Source organism: Lygodium microphyllum, chromosome 17, assembly GCF_053477565.2.
Source record: "Lygodium microphyllum isolate KBCC chromosome 17, Lygodium_microphyllum_v1.1.10, whole genome shotgun sequence".
NCBI lineage: Eukaryota > Viridiplantae > Streptophyta > Polypodiopsida > Schizaeales > Lygodiaceae > Lygodium > Lygodium microphyllum.
Genome location: NC_141151.1, coordinates 65,527,253 through 65,550,455, shown reverse-complemented (window position 1 = coordinate 65,550,455; position 23,203 = coordinate 65,527,253).

Sequence of the window (23,203 nt, the reverse complement as noted above, 5' to 3'; positions counted from 1 at the left end):
AGAAATAGCTTTTAACATATACTGAAGTTACAAAAGACTTTCAAGCCTTTTCATTGTTAAGTCCACCCAAGGTAGACGACACCAAATCATCATCATTGGGCATTGTATCAATTGATGCCAATGCATCTACAATGCTCCTTACCTTCAGTGTATACTCATTGATAGACATCTTCCCTTTCTTCAATGTATTCAACTCTTACTTGAGTTGAATCTTTCGTGCCTTTGTATTTACGGAAAACATACTTTTAAGTATTGTCCAAGCTGCATATGAATTCTCTGCATTTCTAATATGTCCCAGCATATTATTCTCAATTACTGCAGACAGCCAATACATGATCTTCTTGTCTTTTGCATTCCATTCCTTTCGTGCCTTTGTCTCTTCTGCAATTGGAGGATCACTCACCTCCGGCTCCTTTTCTTCACCTGAAATAAACTCGTAGAGGCCTTTTCCAATAAGGAAGTTCGTGACACGGAACTTCCATGAAGGGTAGTTGTTCTTGTCGAGCTTCTCAATGATGGGGCTTCCACTGTTCTCTGCCATTATCACAAAATTAATACCAAACAGCAAGCAAATCTTCTGCAACCCTCGACCTATAGTGCACAGCAATACACCTGACAGCCTTTTTCACTGTCTGCTCAACAATACATGCAATCTGCAACCAGTTTGTAGATAAACCTTGTGTTTACTCGCTAGTAAACACCTTTGAACTTACAAATCTGAAGTCTGTAACCTGCGCACCCACTTTCGGTCAATACAGTCGAAGTCACAGCGTACCCTGAAACTATTGTCCGCAATCTTGCGGCTCTAAAACGGGGCCTGAAATGGCCTCAGATGCCCAAAATAACTGTGGAGCAGCCCTAAATTGCTAATCTACAGAATATACAGCGCTCTTTGCGCACACCAAATCTCACTGCAATCTGAGATTTATGCTCGACCCTGCTTCCGGTGCCTCCACAGGCACTATCCAAGAGAGAGAGTGGAAGAATGGGAGAGCTTCTTACCCGTGGCTTGCTTGCTTGAACCTTGCTTCTTCTCCTTCGATTCAACCTTCGAAATCAGCCTCTCTCAGTGGCACGACTCTGATACCATAGCAAGAATCGCGTGGTGGGGGACTTGCTCAAGATGCTGCGCCGATCACACACAGAATGCACAAGGAGAAGCTCACTCAAGAGACAAGAAGAGAGATGGAGGCCAAAACGTTTTCTTGCTGATTTCTTCTTCTTCTTCCACACACTTTACAATGTACACAAAGTATAGATAAGATACAACATAAAAGGAAAGTGGCCTCCTAAGTCAAACAATGCATAACCGACTACACTAGTCGACTGGCGCTATAACTATGCCAGCTGTAAATAGGTGTAACAACCTGAATATAATAAGTAATGAGTCAGTGGCCATGTGTGAGTCATAATGACCACCAACGTGCTAAGTGTAGACGTGTGGACCCATCTAACCACGCGGTCCATCATCAATGTCCGCATGTGTTGAGCTTGTCATCTCAACAATTACCAAGGGCTTGCCCAAGGTTAGACCCATCTCCCAATTCCACTACCATGAGCACCACACACTACAGGAGAGGCAGACATACCTCTTAGGGAGTGCACAACTTTTCTTGCAGGTTATGTTCAAGTTTCAAGAACTGGCTACTCAGGTGAAGAAGATCACCCACGGCATCCTTTAATGACCAAAACTTTTTCCATGTGCCGGACATGACACCATTGCTGTTGTTTCATGAGCTTTTCTGCATTGGAGTGGACGGACCAACATGCTGCCTGTTGATGGCTACCATGATTGAACCAAATCAAGCAAAAGGAGTACTCAGTAGTAGATCTGCCATTGGCATAGATCTTGGAACCTCATCTTCCAAAGATGCATGCCTAATGCCTCAAGATCTACGGATCACTTATTGATTCCACAAGCCTGAAGATTTTCCATGCAAGGTTGAAGATCTTCAATGCAGCACTGAAGACCTTCAACTCAAAGACAAAGATCTTCAAATCAAAGACACAGATTTTCAATGCGAGGACAAAGCATATCTTTGTCAAGGTAGAGTTCGGGGGGGCTTCTCCAGGATAAATCCCTCCAATACCATCCTCCTAAGGGATTGCTTATTGAACAAGCGTTTTTGATGCTCAGACCGGCTACATATTTTCCACCAGCCAACTGAAACCCCAATCAGCCGTCGCAAAATGGAAGCCACAACTGTGTGAGAAATGCCGAGCATCTTCATGAAGCCTAAAGCACGCCGGAATCTCTCCTGGTCATCGTCATTAAACTCCATCACCTCTCATTCACACAATCAACTTTGAATCAGTGTCATATACCTACCAGTTCCACCTAGCAGCAGACCTAACTAGCCACTACTTCCCACCGCAGTGCCATGGGACTGGCACTTGGCTAGGAGGGGAGTAATGTTTACCGTGTTTACCGCAGCACAGAGGAGCGAGAAAATGGAGCAGAGGAGAGGGAAAATGGAAAAAAGAAAAAGCAAAAAAGGCGTAGGATAAAAGCAGAAAAAGGTGCCTTGACCGGTAACCAGACCCTGAAAAATTTAAATGTTCGGGCACGACCCTCAGAAAGTCTCAGTGTCGCCCCGAGACAACAAAAGAGTAAAATGCGCACCATTAAATGTGGAAGCGCTCCCGAATCCTTGTAAAAGAGCGCCAGGCTTGCTCCTGTGCAAATTGTATGCATTAGTTGGAAATATGATAAATTAGAATGGTGGAAATGGGAAAAAGGGCCTAGGCTACAGCCGGCTATGTAAAAAAGGGAAAAAGGGGATGACCGCCCAAAAGGGATTTAGGGTTTTGTATATAAAGTTGAAAAGTGAATGAGAAGCTCATTATTTGGGTGTATGGCAAAAGATGTCTTCATCTTCTTCTATTCTTCTCTCCTTCTTGCTTGTGTGTGCTCTTGAGAGAGGGAGTGTGAGAGTGTGAGGGAGTGTGTGTGTGGGAGTGAGGGATCAAAAGGGTGAAGCTCTTCACCATCTCCTCTTCTCTTCTCTTACGCGCATGGCTATGGAGAATGGAGCTTGGAGATGGAGGAGGATTGAGGATGCTTGAGCTAGCATCGAGAATCGTGGAGCTACCAATGTGCAAGAGAGAGGAGGGTACTCGATCAAACATCAAGGTAAGCTCACTACACTCGTAGGATCCGACGGTGCATCGGCTAGGTGAGAGATAGCGATTAGAGCTCGCTTGAAACACTTGAAGCAATAAGAGGTCCATGGGTCTTGGCGGTTCAGTGAAAGCTCCCACACCGATATCTTAGGTGTCCAAAGTATGGAATCACTCACTTTTTGCCGAATGCCCTAGATGGAAGCCACCCTCTAGTCTGGACGGTGAATGAGCCATCACTTCCATTAGGGCTATTTGAAATTGAGACATTTAAAGGAGACGACACACCTATCCTGTTATACATCATGACTCCTACACATACAAAGTAGGCTAGCATATCATTGTCAAGATCCAGCAATCTAAACTTAGCCTCGATAGGGAAAAAGAGCTATAGGCAAAGAAAAAAGAGGATGAAGGCCAAGGTCATGCTTAAAATGGAGAGAGTGCTACGACATTTCCCATAGGGAAGAAAATCACCGACGCAAAGGCAAAGGGAGTGACATCCGCTCCAAAGACGGCAGAGAAGGGGAGTCCTAAGGTAGCGGAGTACCCCAGCCCAAAGCGCTAGCTAGAAGCCATAGAAAAAGTGAAGGAGTGGGTGAAAGAAGCCCAAGAACACCTAAAGGACGTTGAGCCCATCTTGGAGGATGAGATTGATGATCTCTCAAGTGTAAGCACACCAATTTCACCTCCACAACCAAAGTCGAGAGATGCATCTGCACCTCAAGTAGTATCACCTAGATAGAGCTTGAACACTATGGGCTAGCAAACCAATCAAGGCCATTGGCCAAGGAGCACAGAACTAGGAGAAAAGCAAGCAACTAACAATCTTCTTACAATGCTAGTGACCACCCTAGTGACTCTAAGCTTAGGAGATCTGCTTAGGCAACATCCAACGCTATGACAAGAACTCAGGTAGTGGGCTGAAGGACCAATGGAGCAAGGGGCAGCTGACCTACACAATCATGATGCAATAACTCAAATACCCAGTCTAACGATGCACTCAGTATCCAAGTTGTTACACGTGAATGCTTTTTGGAAGGGCATAGAAATGCATGTAATCCTATCGGTCTTAGCATTAGGAGATGCCACACGAAAAGGGGTCATGGACAAAGGGGCAGGAGTCAGTGTGCTTAGCCATGCACTACTCCAGGCTAGGTTTAATGTTACACTTACCAATGGAATGAAGGTTAGTCCATTCGAAGTGTTGAAGAATTAGTCGTTGAAGATTGCAGATGTCCAATTTTCTGTGAACTTCATTGTCATGAAGGGAGTGGACTATGACATCCTGCTAGGCCGACCCTGGATAAAGAATGTGCGAGTCATAAAGGACTGGGGCAACGGTCTAATCTTCCTAGGCAATCAAAGGAAGCAGTAAGGGTAGAGATGGATACTTGGAAGACTATGCCAGTCGACTTAGATGCCATCTCAGCCATGTTGAGAGGTGATGCGCAAGTTAGAAAATCATGCAGGCCACTCACCAATTATATCCCTTGTCCTGAGGATGAGTGAGATTGGATGCACGTGCTAGCCACGATAGATCTGCCATTCTCAAATAATAAGGAGTACGAGCAAGCCACTAAGGCAATTGGTAAGCCTAGTGACACACTCTCAATACCAATCTGCATGATGGCTAGGAGTTCGCATAGACAACCCAACCCTATCAATGTATGAGTGGCCAGTATCACGAAAATTGAAGATGAAGATAAGGATGAGGAGGTTGTAGCTCCGGCTTACCTGCACATGATTGTCATTGCCCAACAAACACATACATTTGATGCATTGATTGATGAGGGAGATGACTTTAATATCTCGACTCATGATCATTGGATTCAAATTGGCATACCAAATTGTAGCCCACTAATGCCAAACTCAGCCCATATGGAGGCCAATCATATGCACTTCTGGGAAAGTGTAAGGTTGTAGTCTCCATCGAGTCTGAAAGCATACCAATGATCTTTTATGTGTTGCTGAATGCAAAGGATGTAGGTACGGAATCGCTATTGGGACCATGTTTAAAAAGCAGACACTTTGTAACGTCGACTACCAGTCACAATGCATTCATCTAGCCATCAGCAACATATGTATAGTCACGGCTTTCAACAAGGGCAACACGGCGCCATCAAAGCCTGCAAAGCCACTAGTACATATGTTTTGTAGCTAAGGCACGAGTTAAAATGGCTTTGATGGCGTCACAACCTACAAAACTTAAAGCCAGCAAACCGCTGAAATCAAAGCTAAGGCCCATGCATCACAGTTAAAATGGATCCCTAAACATCATGGCCACCACCTAAAAGCACACAATCATGACCTGGCAAGGCTAGGAACTCATATTCGAAACCTAGGAGGTAGAGAAGGAACTATAGGCATCGACGAGCAGTCAAGAAGTCATGGCTCCCCAAAATCTTATTGCAAGTGCAAGGCTATTACAAGGGTAATGCCTAGATATGGGTACCTAAAGCCAACATGGCCCACTACTCAAATGTTGCCCGCAACCTTGACCACACCAAGCTATGTGATAGAAAACTCCCCAACGCCACAAATGACTTAGGCTGTGAAACCCATCAAGCCTCAAATGCATTGGGAGATCCATCAACCGAAACCACAACCTGCTACTAACAAACTACCTCAACCTAGTCCTACCAGTGCCCTTAAGACCTCACAAGCATACTATAGTGCGACACTCGCAACTCCAACCAAGCCCATCGTACAAGAGGCCCAACCACACCCTCAGGAGCAACCAAAGTTGCAACAATCAGCTATCAAATTATCTAGTTCAATCAAACCCTAACCACCTGTAGGCCTTAGACCCTCTTACGAGTGAAGATCAATTCTCAGTTTGGCCACAGATTTAGCAAAGAATACAGGGGATGACTTGGTTGCATGCCTTTGATGATTGGATGCCACATTTACCACACTTGCTAAAAGCTATGATCAATTAGACCTAAATAAAACACCGAGAGCATGCGTGATGAATGCCCTTAACCTCTCAAAACTTAATCCTAGGAAGGATTCTTCTCAATTCCAAAGGGGAGGGGGTAAGGTGAATCAAACATGTAAGGTGAATGAAACATGCAAGGAAAAAAGCCTCAATCAATGTCCAAAAGCGAATAAGAGTGGATGAAAAAAAGTCATAATTTTTTTGGAATGAATGGACTGCTTAAAGGAAAATTCTCTTTGTGTACTTAAGTATTTTATTCTTTCCATAAAAGCATAATCAATTCCTGCTTACCTTTTAGTAAGAAATTATATTAAGGACACTAATGGTGAACTATGATATCATGGCAGGAACTCGAAATGGCAGTACAATAGGATCAGGCCCATCGGCTTCCATTCACGGAAGAAGAAAAGGCAAGGTACCACATCTCCCTTGAGAACCATACCTACAACCAGAACTATCCACAATATTGGAGAAGTCATGGCCAAGGAGAAGGCTGCCAAAAGAGTCGTAGAACAGTGTAATCTGGCAAAATACGTCGAGAAATTTGGGCAGGAGACAAACCACACCAAATGTGTAGAGTTCTTGAGAGCCTACAATCCTGACAGAGAGTGTGGCATGGTGACAGTTGGAAGAGGAGAAGGAGCCAAGCAGGTACAAGCCCAGCTCGGTAAGGCCTTGGTGGAGAAGGCACTAGGGTTGGAACCCAAGGTGGAAAGGAGATTGAAAACAGATGTCTATACCATGTTGAACATGAAGAAAGACCAGGTTCTAACCAATGATGGTGCCAATATTCAAGACCGACCCAGAGGTAAGGCTCCATTCCCTATTCTCCAGCCAAAGGTATAATTCCTCATGCACAGAATCAACATGCCCATGTTAGAGAGCTCGGTAGCCCACTCACTTGATGAGGTCGATTGGAATGGGTATGTGAGAAAGACAATCGACCAATTAGCCAAGGCACTGGCTCTCAGAAGCAAGCCAGTAGGTGGAGAATCCTCGGCATCAAAAGGGGGAGCTAAAAGAAAGAAACCATCATCAAAAGCCTTGTTCATTGGATATGGAGGAGTTCTAACGGCTCTTATCCAAGAGGCAGTGAAAGAAATGCAAAATTATGAAGAAGAAAGGGTCAAGGAGACACCAGAAAGGTCGCCTCCCCACCATGAACGAGAGCAATCTAGTGAGAGAACAATAAATGACAAAGAGGAGGAAAAGGAAATATAATCTAGTCGTGGAAGGGCTAAGAAAGCAAAGAAAAAGACTGTACAAGAGAAGCAAGAAGAAGAAAGCATGAAAAAGGAGAAGGCGGACTTAGAAAAAGTTAATAAAGAATCTAAGAAAGCAAAGGAAGAAATAAAAAAGAAATAAAAGGAGGAGTCAGAGAGGTTAAAAGAAGAATCAAAGAGAACCAAACAAGAGAGAAGGAGGAAGGCAGCTGAAAAAGAGGAAGAATTGAGAAAGAAGAAAGAAGAGGACATTGCACTAGCAAAGCACATGTCAATAGAATAGCAATGCAGTCAGGATGAGTTGGGTGCTATGAGCCCAGCACAAGGTGAAGGCCCAGGCTCAAGTACCCAAGTTCCAAAGATCACACCAACTCTGGTGAAAGAAGGCAAGGGCAAGGGCCTAATTGATCCCATCCCTACTCTCCTAGTGCCCATCACCACCCCTAAAACCACAACCACCTAAGGCTCTATGCCTAAAGTTGATGCTAGTAATATGTTGGCCTGGGTGCAATTCTTAGTTGATAAAGAAATGGCCCAAGCGACAGGTGAAGGCACCCCTAATGGTAGGAACTAAGTGACCGACAGCAGCAGACACCGAGTCGAGACAAGACCCTATAATAGGCAGAGGGTGGAAACCTCCATGACCTCCATTCCCACAACAATGACGCCACCTGCAAACTATGATGAGTATGTCCAAGAGCTTCTCTCACAATCAGATAAAGCAAAGGAGGATAAAAAGGTAGCGATTGAGTTTGAAACCGAAAATTAGTCCATGGCGGCGTTCCAATTAGAGAAGACCCACCAAGTAGCTATATGCCAAAAAGAAATACATGATCTAAAGGTAAAACTCGAAACTAAGGAGGGTGAAGAAGGAAAGTGGGAAGCAAGGCTAGCTGAGGAGAAACAAACATTAGGGGAGTTTTCAGGTCTCAAAAATGCATTTTAGGAGATAGAAAGAGAGTGCTCTAGACCAATAGGAGCAAAGCCTCCATAACAGAACTTCTATTTTAAAAGAGGTAAAAATTTATTTCACAAAAAGATACATATATAATAATATTACGAATTTGTATTATCGATATCTATTTTTAACCTCTTATATTCATGATTATGACATTCTTTGCATTAATGATATATAGTTTCAGCCACTTTTATTTAATGATATGTCTGAATTAATGATAATGACATGTTTACTCTAAATTCAAATTAGTAAAAAGTTTTACACATATTTTTTTCCCTCCTTTCTTTTGTCCCTCTTGTGTTTTTTCCTCCTTTGTGGTAGCCTAGTCTTGTGTGTGTGTGTGTGTGTGTGTGTGTGTGTGTGTGTGTGTGTGTGCGTGCTATGAATATAGAAATTTGATCTTCAACAAGGTATCCAAGCTCCCAAATCACATCCATATCAATGTTTAACTCATTAGCAAAGGGATCACCATGCAATAGGCAAAATGTGGGAAAAGGTGAAGATATGAGAGCTCGTTCATCTCTACTTGGAAGGGTAGAATCCAAGATTTCAAGCTTGGAGTAAATAAGAATAGCATAAAAGAGCTTCTGGTGCAACATGTGTTTATGCATAGAGAGCTATATTTGAAACTTAGAAGTTCAAATCTTCCAATGCATAAACCAAATTGTAAGGATTTGATTCTTAAAGGCTTTCTTTTCTTGAACTTGGTTTAAGGTTTTCCATTATAACATTTGTTCATTTGTCTTGTAGATGTCTCTCCCTCTAATCTTGAGGAATGGCAACCGGTCGAGTCTACTGTTGTTGTGATTGATGTGATGCATGGCTTAGTTGGAGAAGAGATGTACAAAGATAGAAAGAAGATAGAGCTTGTAGAGAATGGAATATTCTTCTATGAGCATTCTTATATTATCCCCATGCAGCATAGCCAATGGGGATCAATATCCCCCATTCCTTTGCTAGATTTTTTAAGCTTTGAGTGGCCTTTGCCAAGTCCACCTACTAGTGAGGGCTATAGATATAAAATATTTTTTGAGTTACAAAGAGCATTAAAACCTAGTATCTCAAGTAGGCTAAGCAAAGTTACTTTGTTCATGCCTATTAATATATTTGTTGACTTCTTTTCTAATGCTGAGATAAAAAAATCAAAGGCTATGCTTTCAGTGAAGAGACTAACATATGATTATGTTATACAATTTGTTAATGAGGGATGGGATACTAGGACAGAAGGGAAAATTATATGTAAGATAGATCAAGACTCTATAGCTTGTAAATATATGATTGCTACTCAAAATTTCATCCTTAGCTTTTATTATAGTAGATGGCATTATGTTGGCGGTATAGTCTGGTCGCTTTCGACCAAAATCTTGATAATTTTAGCAAAGATCATATAGTGGATCTTGATGTTTGGTACAATGACGACATTATTGCAATCCTGAAGGTTAGATCATCATGTACGCTACATCAAGTGAGGATAGATTTACAGAATGAAGATATTGAACTATCATACTCATTTGTGTTCCAACTTAATAACAAATGAGTAAGTTTTTATTTTATATTATATCCACTTAGGTGTATATCTGATTTCACTTCCTAATTAATAAACATTTGTAACTTTTTTTTAACAGATATCAACCACCACAATAGAAACGAGTCATAGACACGCATGTTAGACGCGCAAAGTCGGACACATCTATCATTGCGTCTATATGCGCGTGTAAAAGCGCATGTAAATAGACGTGAATTTTGCATCTATATATCCGCGCAGATAAACGCGAACATAGACGCGAATATAGACGCGATTTCAGATGCATAATTATTAAACCACCTGAAATTAGACTTAATATAATAAAAAAACCAGAGTTAATAATTATTTTTGCATTGCTCTCTAATGAATGGCAGTTTCTCCAGTTGACAAGCCTGATATAATTAATTAGTGACAAGCGACACAAACTTTATTATACAATTAGTAGTAAGCATTGCATGTATCTCGTAATTTCTCTACTTGAAGAAGATAAAAAATACTTCCTTTTATTATGGAAAATTCAATTTAGCTTTAAACTTGACTATTGATTCTTGAGTATGCACATGCCCGTATGATATTTTCCATAGAATTAAGAATACACATTGAATCATTAAGCAAATTAAGTATGTTAGAGTGAATGATCCATCTCATCTTCAATGAGATTAGCCCTTGCTAAACTATCTACTTCTAGGTCTATGTTACCAAGAGGTAACGAAACAAATAAGTCTATCGCACTATCACATGTATTGCTATATTGCTCAATAACTTCATCATCATCAACCACATTATTGTCCTCTTCTGTGTTTCCTTGAACATCCTCGCGAGGTTCATCTTGTACTATATCACGCATATCATCCATTATGGTGTCATCATGTACATCATCATTAATTGTTGGATTGTCATCTGCTATCTCTATGTCGGTAATATTACCATATATTGGTTTTGAACGATTAGATATAGGGATGACATACCACCATCGATTATTGTTTGCCATTGGATGATACACAACCTGTATTTGAAAAACAAAAGCAAGAAACTTAAATACTTATTATATTGTGTATATGTATCACATGCATACATATTAAAAAATTAGCTTTTACATATATACCTACTCGCATTGTTGAGGTAGTACTAATGTGTCATTCTTGTTTTGGTGAAATTTTGTAGAGTCAATGATTACAAAACCACTTGGATGACATTTGATTGTGCAATGCTCACCATTTGTTACCACTTCTTTAAACCACTTCATATCCAGTACATATATAAAGAATCGTCTGAAGTCAAGCTTCAGAATATCTTGGATCAAGTCACGATAACCTTCCATGGTACCATTGGCATCCTCGAAGTGAGCAAGGACACCACAATCTTGGGTATTTCTCTTTTCATCTATACGTTGAGTTCGAAGATGTTTACCCTCACACCAAATAGCATTGAATAATGTGCACTAGTACTAAAAGATTAAGATCAAACATGTCAATTTATTATATAAAATATAACTAGAAACAAATTAATTGATAGTGTGTCTCACCTTTGATAAGCAACCTCGTGCGTATTCCCACTCTTCTTGAGATATATTAATTCCCTCCTCTTTTTCCATTCTCTCCATTTTCTCATGTAACCAATCTATATCAATATGACGTGGGAGCGCATTTAGATGATTTGGAAATGAGACATTACGTCCATATCTAGTGAGAAATGCTTATCTTTCGCTTTTTCTTCTTGCCCTTGCTTCATTATATAGTGTCACCCATTTGCTCATTACATCACTATTGAGCACACAAAAACTATTTAACTTACGAAATTCTTCTTTTGTTAGCACTTTACTCCTTCCTTTTCCTTGAAGTATTATAGAGGTCATCCTCAAGTCTTCATCGTCTTTCCATAGTCGTGGTTGAGAGGGGTCCACTTCAGCAAGATATTCAGAGATATAAACAAGGGATGATTGCACTAACCAACCCTCAGCCATGCTTCCCTCAAGTTGTGCTTTTTGCCTCACAAAATTTTTCAAGGTTTTCATGAAGCTCTCAAGAAAAAACATCCACCTTACATGAATTGCCCCACAAAGTGCGATCTCATCAATCAAATGTATGAGTAAATGTAATTGAATAGTCAAAATGAAGAGAGAGAAATTTTCCTCCACCAAACAAACCACCTCAACAACAAATAATACTCGAGCATCTTGCAATGTGTTTGGATCAATTTCCTTCGAGCTTACGTATCTGTCAGGATGTATTTGACAATTGTTTATTTTTGTGTAGAAATTCAAAGATGTTCACTACATGATGTACGCAATATATAATGAAAAAATACAATGTATACACACCTCACAAGCTCTCCCATCTTGTAAATGATATCACGTACATCTTTGGATACACAATGGAATATGCTAGTAGAAAGTACGAACTGAATGTAAATAATATTCATAGATCAAATGATTAGTTGAGAAAAAATTCATTATACCCCAAAGTTTACACATAGTTACTCCACTAATTACTATATTCATGGTTAGAGATACCCTTACTTGAATCATTTTGTACCAATCGTGGGACTTCAAACCAAATAGTTGCTCCACACCTCTTTTCTTTTTCTTTATGAAGACTCCCTTGAGACATCTCATACATCTTGTGGATATTCAAAAGCTACATATCTATTCCTTCACTATTTTTCATCGTTCTTTGATAGCATCCAAGGTGCATGGGGTAGCTTAATCTTTCCCCTGGGTCCAATGCGTGGCCAGGCTCGTCTCATGCGACCAATGTTACGTAAATTCTCCCTTACATTGACTAAATCACGAGCCCCTATCAAGTGATCCCATAATGTAGATACAACATTTTTTAATATGTGCATGGGATCCAATAGGTGATTGATCTTGAGTTCAGTCCAATACGAAAGACGAAAAAATATAGAGAACCTAACAAACAAACAATATATTATGTAAACAATTCATCATGCTAAATACTTTAAAGTCAATCGAGAAAAATATACCTCTTACCGACTCATGTCGAGTGGAGGGTGGTTGTCGGCATTAATCCATCTCTCCTTCCAATCTCGAATGGTTAGAGATTGTGGAGTCATTCCATTAGTAGGGAGAACATATTTGGGATGGTCAATAGGAAGAAATCGATGATGATTATTATAGATAACCTTCTTTAAACGTGCCGGCCTAGAGGAAACTAGAGAGGGACCACAAATAGGACATGGACGATATCCTAATGTGGTTAAACTTGAACAAACAAGTGAATTAATAACATGCAATTGATTCAAGTCTTGAATTTCAAATATAGAGTTCTATACATGTACCTAAACACTCTCAATATCCTAGAAAGTCATGCATGGTCCACAACAACATGGCCTTCAAAGTGAAATCTCTAGAGGATGCAGATGCACTTGTATCTTGCACCTCAATACCTTCCCATAACATTTCTAACTCTTCAATCAAAGGATCTAAGTAAATGTCCATGTTTTTTACCTTGTGCTTTCCAGGAATCAGAAGGGACAACATTACATGTCCCTTTTTAATTGCCATGGATGGAGGAATATTATAGTTTACCAGTACCACTGGCCATACATTGTATGATGTGCATTTGATGCCAAATGGATTGATTCCATCCATACCTAAACCAAATCTCAAATTTCTTGGCTCTTCTTTGAAAACGGGCCACAAATTGTCTATATATTGCCATACCGGTATGTTTGTAGGAATCATCTATTTTCCATCACTTGAACGATGACTAGCATGCCATGACATGAGCTTTCCAATAGACTTACACTGGAATATAAGTTGAATACATGGAATAATTGAAAAATGTCACAAAACCTTACGAGGCACATCCATTGACTTCATCTCCACTTCGTATCTTGATTCACCACAAACAGGACACTCTCGTGCAAACTCATGAATCCCACGAAATAAGACACAATCATTGGCACATGCATGGATCTTGACATAATCGAGGCCTCCCAGAGATGTCAAGTAATGTCTTGCTTGCTCTCTCTTAGTTGGCAATTTGTTTCCTTTTGGAAGCATTTTTTATAATAACCTACATATATTTTTAAAAGTGGGTTAAAAAACCACCAACATATATTTGTGTCTGATTTCAAAATAGAACAATTAAAATTATGATTCATAAGCCAAACTGAATTGATACCTACTTCAATAATGCATTCAAACTAGCATTAATCCATCCATAAATTGTTTGCAAGTTAAGTATCTCGAGGGACGCACAAAGAATGGAGTACGTACAACCTTCATACAACGGAGTAGATGATGCTACGTATAGTGGGTCATTTGGCTTTGTCGAGTGACCTTCTCCCCGAACTGGTTGCAAAAATAGATCGTGTACCATGTTGTTCAAAATCTCATCCTCTACAACTTGATGGGGCATTTCATGAGGCCTACTATCATGGTCGTCAGTATCCACTCTTCTTGAAGACTCTGCCTCCTCGCGTCGACGTTTTGTAGCCTCTCGACGCCCGGGAGGGAGCATCTAAGGATGTGGCACCGCATCCTGCTCAACCACAAAAGGGAGTTACATTATATATATTTCAAACATAGACTAGCAATCTTAGTGACGACGACATGATTAAACCTAATTCATGACAACATCAAATTTGTTATTAATATGTTTACATAAAAACTTCAAGGCGTATTAATTATTCTAAGATATTCAATTTTAAATACATAAAAATTATCATAAATACATAAAAACTTATGATAAAAACTTACTATCAAAACTTATCTTAAATACAAAAACTTATGATAAAAACGCAAGCGCGCTAAATGTGCATCTATGCCTGCGTCTATCTGCACGTCTAAATACGCGTCTATTGGTGCTTTTACATAAAATTAGATGTGTATATACACGCAGAAATAGATACAAATGTCAAAATTCAAAAGATACAAGCAATTTCTTTTCAAACTATTCCTTTTCTGCTTTTTTGCGTGTTCTGGAGCTCGAGTTCAGCTGACATGCAGTCTACCTCCACTAGTCTCTTCATGACTCACCTCTTCTTTCACTTCAAAGAGACAAGAAGGGAAAGAAGATAGCTAAAGAGAAGAAAGCCAAGGAGACGAATAAAGAGAGAAAAATAGAGAGGAGAACAAGAGGAACAAGAGGCAAAGAGAGGAGACAACAAGCAGCAAGCATCAAGGGAGAACAACTCACCAAGGAGAGGAAGAAGGAGAAGAAAGCAGCACCACCACCCGTCCATACCAAAGACCCAAGGTGAGTCCTCTCTCTCTCTCTCTCTCTCTCTCTCTCTCTCTCTCTCTCTCTCTCTCTCTCTCTCTCTCTCTCTCTCTCTCTCTCTCTCTCTCTCTCTCTCTGTGTGTGTGTATTAGGATCTTTTTTTCTATGAATTTGAAGCTTTTATATCACAAAAAAATCATGGCGGTTGTCGGTCTGAGAGCGACCGACTTAGCGCGTTTGAGAGTGCATGTAGTTTCCAGAGTAGACGCAGATATAGATGCGCAGCTGTGTTTTCTGTTATCGCGTCTGCAGGTGCATCTTCAAGCACGTCTATTCTGAATGATAGATGCGAGTATACATGCGCCATGCTTAGAAAAAAGCTTTTGTTTTTTCCATGGTGGTATCGCGTCTCTGAGCGCGTCTATTCTGCATACTAGACGCGAGAATACATGCGCTTTGCTCACAAAACAAAGGCTTTGACTTCAGGAAAGCATCTGAGAGCGCGTCTATTCTGCATCTCAAATGCGAATATACACGCGTTAGGTCTAATAAAAAAGATAAGCTTTTATTTCTAGAATTGTACAAACATGGTACACAATAGTACAGTTTACACAATATTACAGTTTAGCAAATTTGTCTTATTTTTGTGTTTTGTTTGCAGATGTCACATCCTAAATTAAATCTAGCAATGACCCATTTTTGGAGCGCATGAATGATACTTTGCGCAGTTCAACAAAGGGGTCAATGCTTTTTTTGGAGGTTTTCCTAGTAAGGAAGACTTCATGGGAGAGATGACTAGACACCTTGGCCGCTCTCCCACAGCAGATGAGGTGTTCAGCGTCATGTCTAGAATGCCTCTGACGTCTTTGCATGGCACTGCTTCCCAAGCACCAAATGTCCAAACCCCAATTGCAAGTACTCCACGTGCAGCGCCTATACATGCATCAACTGAAGCACAAGCGTCAACCGATGCATGTGCATTTGCGGAAGCACGTGCATCTAGCAAGGCAGAGGGTAGTCAACAAAGAGGGAGGAGGGAGAGTCGAGGGGGACGACGAGGCTTGTGTGGGGGTTGCCTAGGAGGTGGCGAGCGATCACCCTCACCAGAAGATCACATAGAGGAGCCTGTACACCAGTACTATAGAGTTACAAATACTGGTGGCATCTTCCATGATGATGAAGGAAGGGATGTAATGGCGTACATGAGGAGAGTCGTGCATGCGACGTATAAAGATTGTTTCATTTACTTCAAGAATCAGAAAAGCGGCTTGTGGTAGGAGGTGCTGAGGGTAGTCCATAGGAGGTACCCAAATCTTAAGGGTCAGTGATTCTCAGATGATTGGAGACGCACAAAAGTGAGGGATTTGCTTCACAACAAAAGATCCCACCTCATGACACGCGCCAAGGAGTCACTGCGAAGACAAGAGGAGGGGCGTGGAGCCTATAGCCAACCACCTATGTGCCACCGCATATAGTGGAAGAAAGCCAAGAAGAAAGTAGCAGAGAAAGTGAAGAGTCGTCAGCATACAGAGGCGCGACGCATCCAAATGGAAACTATGGGATCGTCGCATTACGGATCGGGCAGCAGAGAGTCGTGGGAGGCAGAGTTTGTAAGTATATTTTGATTTCTAATTTTTTAAAATTTATATTTTTTTCAATTCTTTATATAATTTGTTCTAATACATTGTGTCTCATAATTGTTTGTATATCATAATTGTTTTGCAAACTACTATCATTGGTAGGATGCCTACTCCTAGAGAATTAGGTTACCATCGAGGCCATAACCGCACAGGCACATGGCTTCACTTCTATGAGGAGAGTCTCATCACTGAGAAGCAATACAACCGGGCTATGAGGATTCGACAGCCAGAGGAGGTATGTTTTTCTTACTTTCCTATTAAAAGTATAGCTAATTATAACTTTTTCTTTGCAATTGTACATAAGCAACCTTGATCTTTTGTGTGTGTAGGCAAACCCCGATATGGGGCATAGCGAGGAGGGGGATAGTGACACCAATAGCGATGGTAATGCTAATTCAGTGCTTTGTGTCTATTTGCACATCTAAATTGCAGAAAATGCGCGTCTATACTCGTGTCTAGAATGCAGAGTACACGCGCCCATAGATGCGCTATATAATTCAAATTAATAAAAAGAAATTAAATATCTTTTTTAAATGAGATTTTTGGTTTTGCGATCGCGTCTACTGGCGCATCTAAAAGCGCATCTATGCGTGTGTCTATGTGCCTGTCTAATCTTCCATGTAGACATGCTTGTAGATGCACAAAAGAAATTAAATAAATAATAATTTTGATTTTTGTCTATGCGTTTATTTATGCATGTATATGCGAGTCTAAAACGTGTCTATTGGTGTGTGTGGATTTTCTTATACATGCGACTATAGATGCAAAATGGTACACGCGCATTTAGATGGGCTTATAAACTCGCCCGTAAGATTTTCTCTCAATTCAAAAATCGCATCTAAGAGCGCATCTACTAAGAGGCCTTTTGTTATAGTGAACGAGAATAGATAAGAACATACAATGCAAGGATATTGAAGAAAAAATCTCTTTACTGTTAATATAAAATACATGTACAGATTTTTGTCAGCCATCTCCATGACTTATACACAAGGGCTTACAATCTAAGGCAAAGCTACTTTTTTTGAGAACTTTTCTTAGAAGAACGGACATCCTTTCTAGGAGTCCTTTTGCCTATCTTTGATGCTTTGGTTGCCTTAGGTATTGAAGGCACAGCTTCACCTGCTGTACTTACATGCACCTCCTCTCCTTCAATGTCCAAGCCCCCACTATTGTCCATTCTTGTCGGTTGTATATAATTGGCCATTATATACTTCATGAGCTTTGCTCTTATATACCAAAGGTGATCACTTGTATAGCAATCCCTTGTAAACTGTCATACATTTGTAAGAAAATAATTTTAGTACATTATTAGTTTTTACAATGGACTATTTTGCAATAAAACTCTATCTTAAATTTTAGTATGTTTCACATTACCTTTATAAGTTTATCATCATTGAGATAAATAAACTGAACCAATCTTCTGGCATTTACAATTACTTTCCAGCCAAGAGTAACTATCATCCTGATGAGGACACTGCAATCAACAATGTAAAGTAAAATTAAGAAACTTGTTTATGATCGTTTTTAGAATAAAATTTCTTTGTATGTTCCAACCATATTAATCGAGACCTTACCACAACTTGTCTATATTGCATTGTTGCAAGTAAGTCAGAAGGTATGGGAGGCCTTTTCTCTAGCACTTCAATCAATCTTTTTACAACTCTGTACCAAAAAGACAATAAAGTTTAGAGTTATTACAAAAGAAAGATCAAAATATTTAGAGTATCTGCAACAAAAATATCAAAATATCAAGGAGACCCTAGATTATATAACTTACAACTTGGAATTTCCATGGCTTTCTTTTGTAGAATTGATGAGGAAACATTGCCTCTCCACATAGTCTATTCCAATTAGGCTCCAATGAGAACTTAAAACAAAAATATTTTAATAATCTATAAAACAAGATCTCATAAAATCTAACAAAATATCAAATTACTTACTTTTCACTATATGGAATTAGAAGAAGCTCCAAAGATTCAAAGTCAATTGAATTGAACTAATGGTCAAAAGCACTTGCATCAAGCTCACTCCTCATATAATATGAGATAGATGGATCAAGAACCTCAATCTTTTGTTGTATATTGAAGGGGAGCTCATACATTACACACCTAGCAAAGGAATGGAGATAGTTAGCATCAACATGAAAGTCTATTGCTAGAAAAATATGGTCAGTAAAAATAAATTTTGGTAAACTATACCTCATCCTAGCAAGAAGAATCGAGTCATTTACTTCTCTTACTTTATTCTTGAGAATTTGAACACAATTAGAGTCCAAAAATACCATATCAAATCTTTTTTTAATATCACTTGGTAAAAAGTAAGAAACATTGAAGCCCTTAGGGTCAGCCCTTTCAAGAAGGGTAGATAACTCCTCTTCAAAATATGGGAGTTGTTATGTTTCCTTTTCTTCATTATTCTTTCTTTTATACTCCCTCCATTTATCTCCTTGCTCTACTGTTTCCTTTTCCTCTTTCTCATGTTGTCTTGTGTCCTTTACATGCATAACATCATCAACCTTCAGACTAGGATCATTTTTCTTCTTTCTATGTGGAGGCACATTTAAAATATTGAAAGCCTTCACATCAGAAAGAGGTATTGGCTCAAGGACCTTTGAAAACCTGTATCTCAATCTCCTGAGAATTATCATGTATTTATCCATAAGTGTAAGCCTATGTGCATGAGCATCACAAATATAAGAATCTTGGAAAAACTCTATCAAAAAATCCTTTGTAGCCTTCTGAATACAATTGAGACCTGCCCTAGTCCATCTAAAACTATTTAGACTATGCTTGTCACAAATTTCTCTGATGAGCCTTTGCTTTGGAATTGCATTATTCAAAGCCTTCATTGCATTTCTAATCTCTTTAAGGCGTCTCACATGCTATGAGAACCGTCTTCTTGGCTTTGATTTCCTTGTAAGTTTGGAAGGCTTTGAGGACTAATGGATATTTGAAGCAAAACCTCTATGATCAACTTTCTGCTTCCTTGTAGTGGCCTTAGTTCTAGCTATCTGAAACATCCAAAAAAATAAATAATACAAACAAATTAGGAAAGATCCCTAAGTAGCCATCTACAATCACTAAGTAGCAAGCAAACACTAATCACATAGTCTAAATCCAATTTCAATAAAACAATGCACAAGACGTATGGAACACAAAGAGGCATTTTAGACCAGGGAACTTAACACCATATCGCGTTTCATACGACACAAGGGAAACAATGCATACTCAAGTCATATGAAACGTGAGGAAGGTCTCACTTGAAAAAGTGAATATAACATCAATCGTGTTTCATACATCACAACAGAATAATGGCAGGCCTTAGTTGTATGGAACGCAAAGAGGCCTTTCATGGACAAGAGAAACCTAACACCCATCGTGTTTCATACATGCATATTTTGATATATCATTCAAAGAACAATATTTGGTATCCAATTACTTAGTAGCTTCACCTAGTACCTTCAAGCAACATTTTCCAGCTCACTATCAGGTAGGAAACTTTATATTTGAAATTTGATAGTTCTCAACTCGGCTTTTAGACTACTTTATGGGCGACATTATTTACCCTAAACATTTCAACTTTGTAATATATGTTGTTCCAATAGACACATGCATTTGGAAGATATTGAAAGGTCATAGAGGATATTGAAAGTTCTATAATCTGCATGTGCATGTGCATGACGGATGAAACGCGAGGATGGCTTAAATGGACAAGAAAAAGCTTACACCCATGTCACAACAGAAATAGTAAAGGCCTTAGTCGTATGAAACGTGAGGAGGCCTCACATGGACAAGAGAAACCTAGCACCCATCGCGTTTCATACGTTCGGCATTTTTGGGGATGATTTGGTAGAAATTGTCAAGGGATTCTGAGCTTACTCATATTCGAGCAAAAAACTTACATTCTCGAGGGCTCGATGCATATGCTGGGCGATGAAGCCTTCTTTAGTAGCCTTGCACTGAAGAATAATTTTGCACTGTGATCAAATTAGCATTGTGTTTTTTTGGTTAAGCATAGAGAGATCTTTGTTGTCGAAAAAACTCTTTTGCAATTTATAAATCGGGTTTATAAGGATGTTGATTTACATGTGTGGCTACTGTAATACGTAGTTAATTTCACACGTGCGATTGCAGACCGTTTTTTCCTGGGAAGTTCTGCCACGTGTCACTTACTTTTTCAGAATGATAGCACTTTTATGGCTCCAATTTTTAAGTTTTTTTTCGTTTTCTTTTTCATTCTAAGCGCACCTCCTTCGAATTAGTGCAACATACTTTTTGATCAAACGTGCGGTGACCGTTGGCATATATATATAATCACTCAAGTTTGGGTTTTGGTTACTATTTCTTTCATGTATCTTGTCTTGTATTCAACCAGCTATTTATCTTGTAAGCATCACAAGCCAAACCAAGCATATTCTTACAAGAAGCCATTTATTCTCGAGCAAGGCCTGCAAATATCAAGTATCACACTTTTCTTAATATTTTTATGTGCAATCCTGACTTTCAAGGCATTGAAGATGTTAGTTGGTTTAAGAGGAGAAAGATACATTAGGAACTTAGAAATTATATAATGGTTTTACTTTGTTTTTCTATCAACATTCGTTTTGTACATATGTTAAACAATGTTGCCTTGATATTCTTAACGGATTGTTTTGTTCAAATTTTTCGAATGTATAAAATGCGAAATCATTAAGTTTTTTTATAAGTGACATGTGAAAGCAATTTTTTGAACTGTGAGGCGGTCTCTGAATCATTGTTTACGTGTCTCATGAGTCGTAAATGTTAAACAAAGTTTCATCTATGAGACTTGGAATTTCATGCTTTCTCTGCTACATAAAGTTTTAATTCATTTCATTCATCTTGTATTCCTGAATTTTTTTAGCAATCTTTCTTTAATCTACTAGATATGAGTAAATGTGGATTTATATTATGCTCCTTATTTTTATTTTCATTTTTTGGCTCTTCTTTTATGAGTAATTAGGATGACTAAAAGGAAGTTGTCTTTAGAGGGAATGGACGAGGAGGATTTGGAGGATACTTGTGATGAAAAGTTATTTGATTTTCTTCATGCAACTGGAAATTCTTCTAGATTTATTTACATCAGAGATATACTCAATGTTCCCTTTGATTTGCAAGAGCTTTTGAAGAATCTTGAAGATAAATTGAAAGATTTCAAGGAGTTTTATGATAGACATGTGGAAGGCCTAGAGATTGAGGGATTTGTCCATTATAGCGATGTAGTGGAAGCTTCCAATGCTGCTAGAACAACTTTGCAAACAAGGTTTAGTCTTATTGATGAAGAATTCAAGAAGTGGAAAGGAGATTGCCCTTTTCATCAGAATTAGCAACGATGTCTTCTTATACAGAAGGCTGTTGGATTTTTTGTATATCTTCAATATATGGATAGTTGTTCTTCAAATACAATACAAGAGAAGAAGATGGAGAACCAGTTAGTGTAGGGATTTGATGTTACATTGTTTAAAAGTGAGAACATTACAAAAGTGGAAGAAAAGGAGATAGAGTTGAGTGTAGACATTGAAGCAGGTCCTCTTAAATGTGTACCAACATTTCCCAGTAATCTCATCAACAAAAAGAGATATGTATTGCTAAATGATATTCAACACCTTTTTTATCTTCAAGAAGATTACTGCTTTATAGGTTATGAAGAGGAATTGCTAGCAACTCTTGACGTTGAGGGAGAGAATTTTCAAGACAATTCTGTAGCCTTGCATTCTTGTATTAATCAGAACGTGGAATATGAAAAGGAGGGGATACTACAGAGGAAGAGTACTTACAAATTCAACAGAGACTTGGTATTGATAACATGGGGTATGAAGAGAAACAAGTCTCCATTAGAGGAGAAACCAAAAAGTTCAATAAATCTATATGATGATAGTCTTCTTGAAGAAGATGAAAACCCTAAGGTATGAAAGATAATTCTAAGATATCCATTGTGATTTATATTAGAGTATGTTATGCATTATAGACAAATATTTTTTGATATTTATCTTGTACTATTGTGGTTTATTGTGCAGATAGAAATTGAAGATGTAAACAACTTTCTTGGAAGAGCCAAGGGATCGAGGCTATTGAAGCTTGGCAAAAGTCAAGGCCTTGGTCGTTATATTGGAAGTTTAAATAATCAAACAATTGCAATTTATCATAGCAAGTTGTTAAGCTCTCTAAGCTTACTAATAATGGCTTTGAAAGCTATCTCCAAGGTGATTGAATCCCCAGCTTTCAATAGAGGTTCAGACTAGATAATTTTGGTGGAGAAGGAAGAAGCTGTAACAGTTTTTGGCTTCATGCCTGGATACAATGGATCTAGGGCAAGATACTTTGGAATTATTGCCTCTTATTTGCTCTCCCATGTAGGATATGCCAAGAATTTGAAGCTCCTTCTAGGCTATAGGAAACAAGAGTTCCTAAAATGTAGAGGTCTCATCGAGTGGGATGAAACAAAAGATTCCCTTAGAGGACCTAGTGAATTCCCTGAAACTAAACACTCTTCTACAACACAGTTAGACTAAAAGATGTTAAGGGTTTCTTGAAACCCATCTTTTTCCATCTCTTTGTCTAGTTTGTAACCATTTTGAATATCTTTGCTTTGC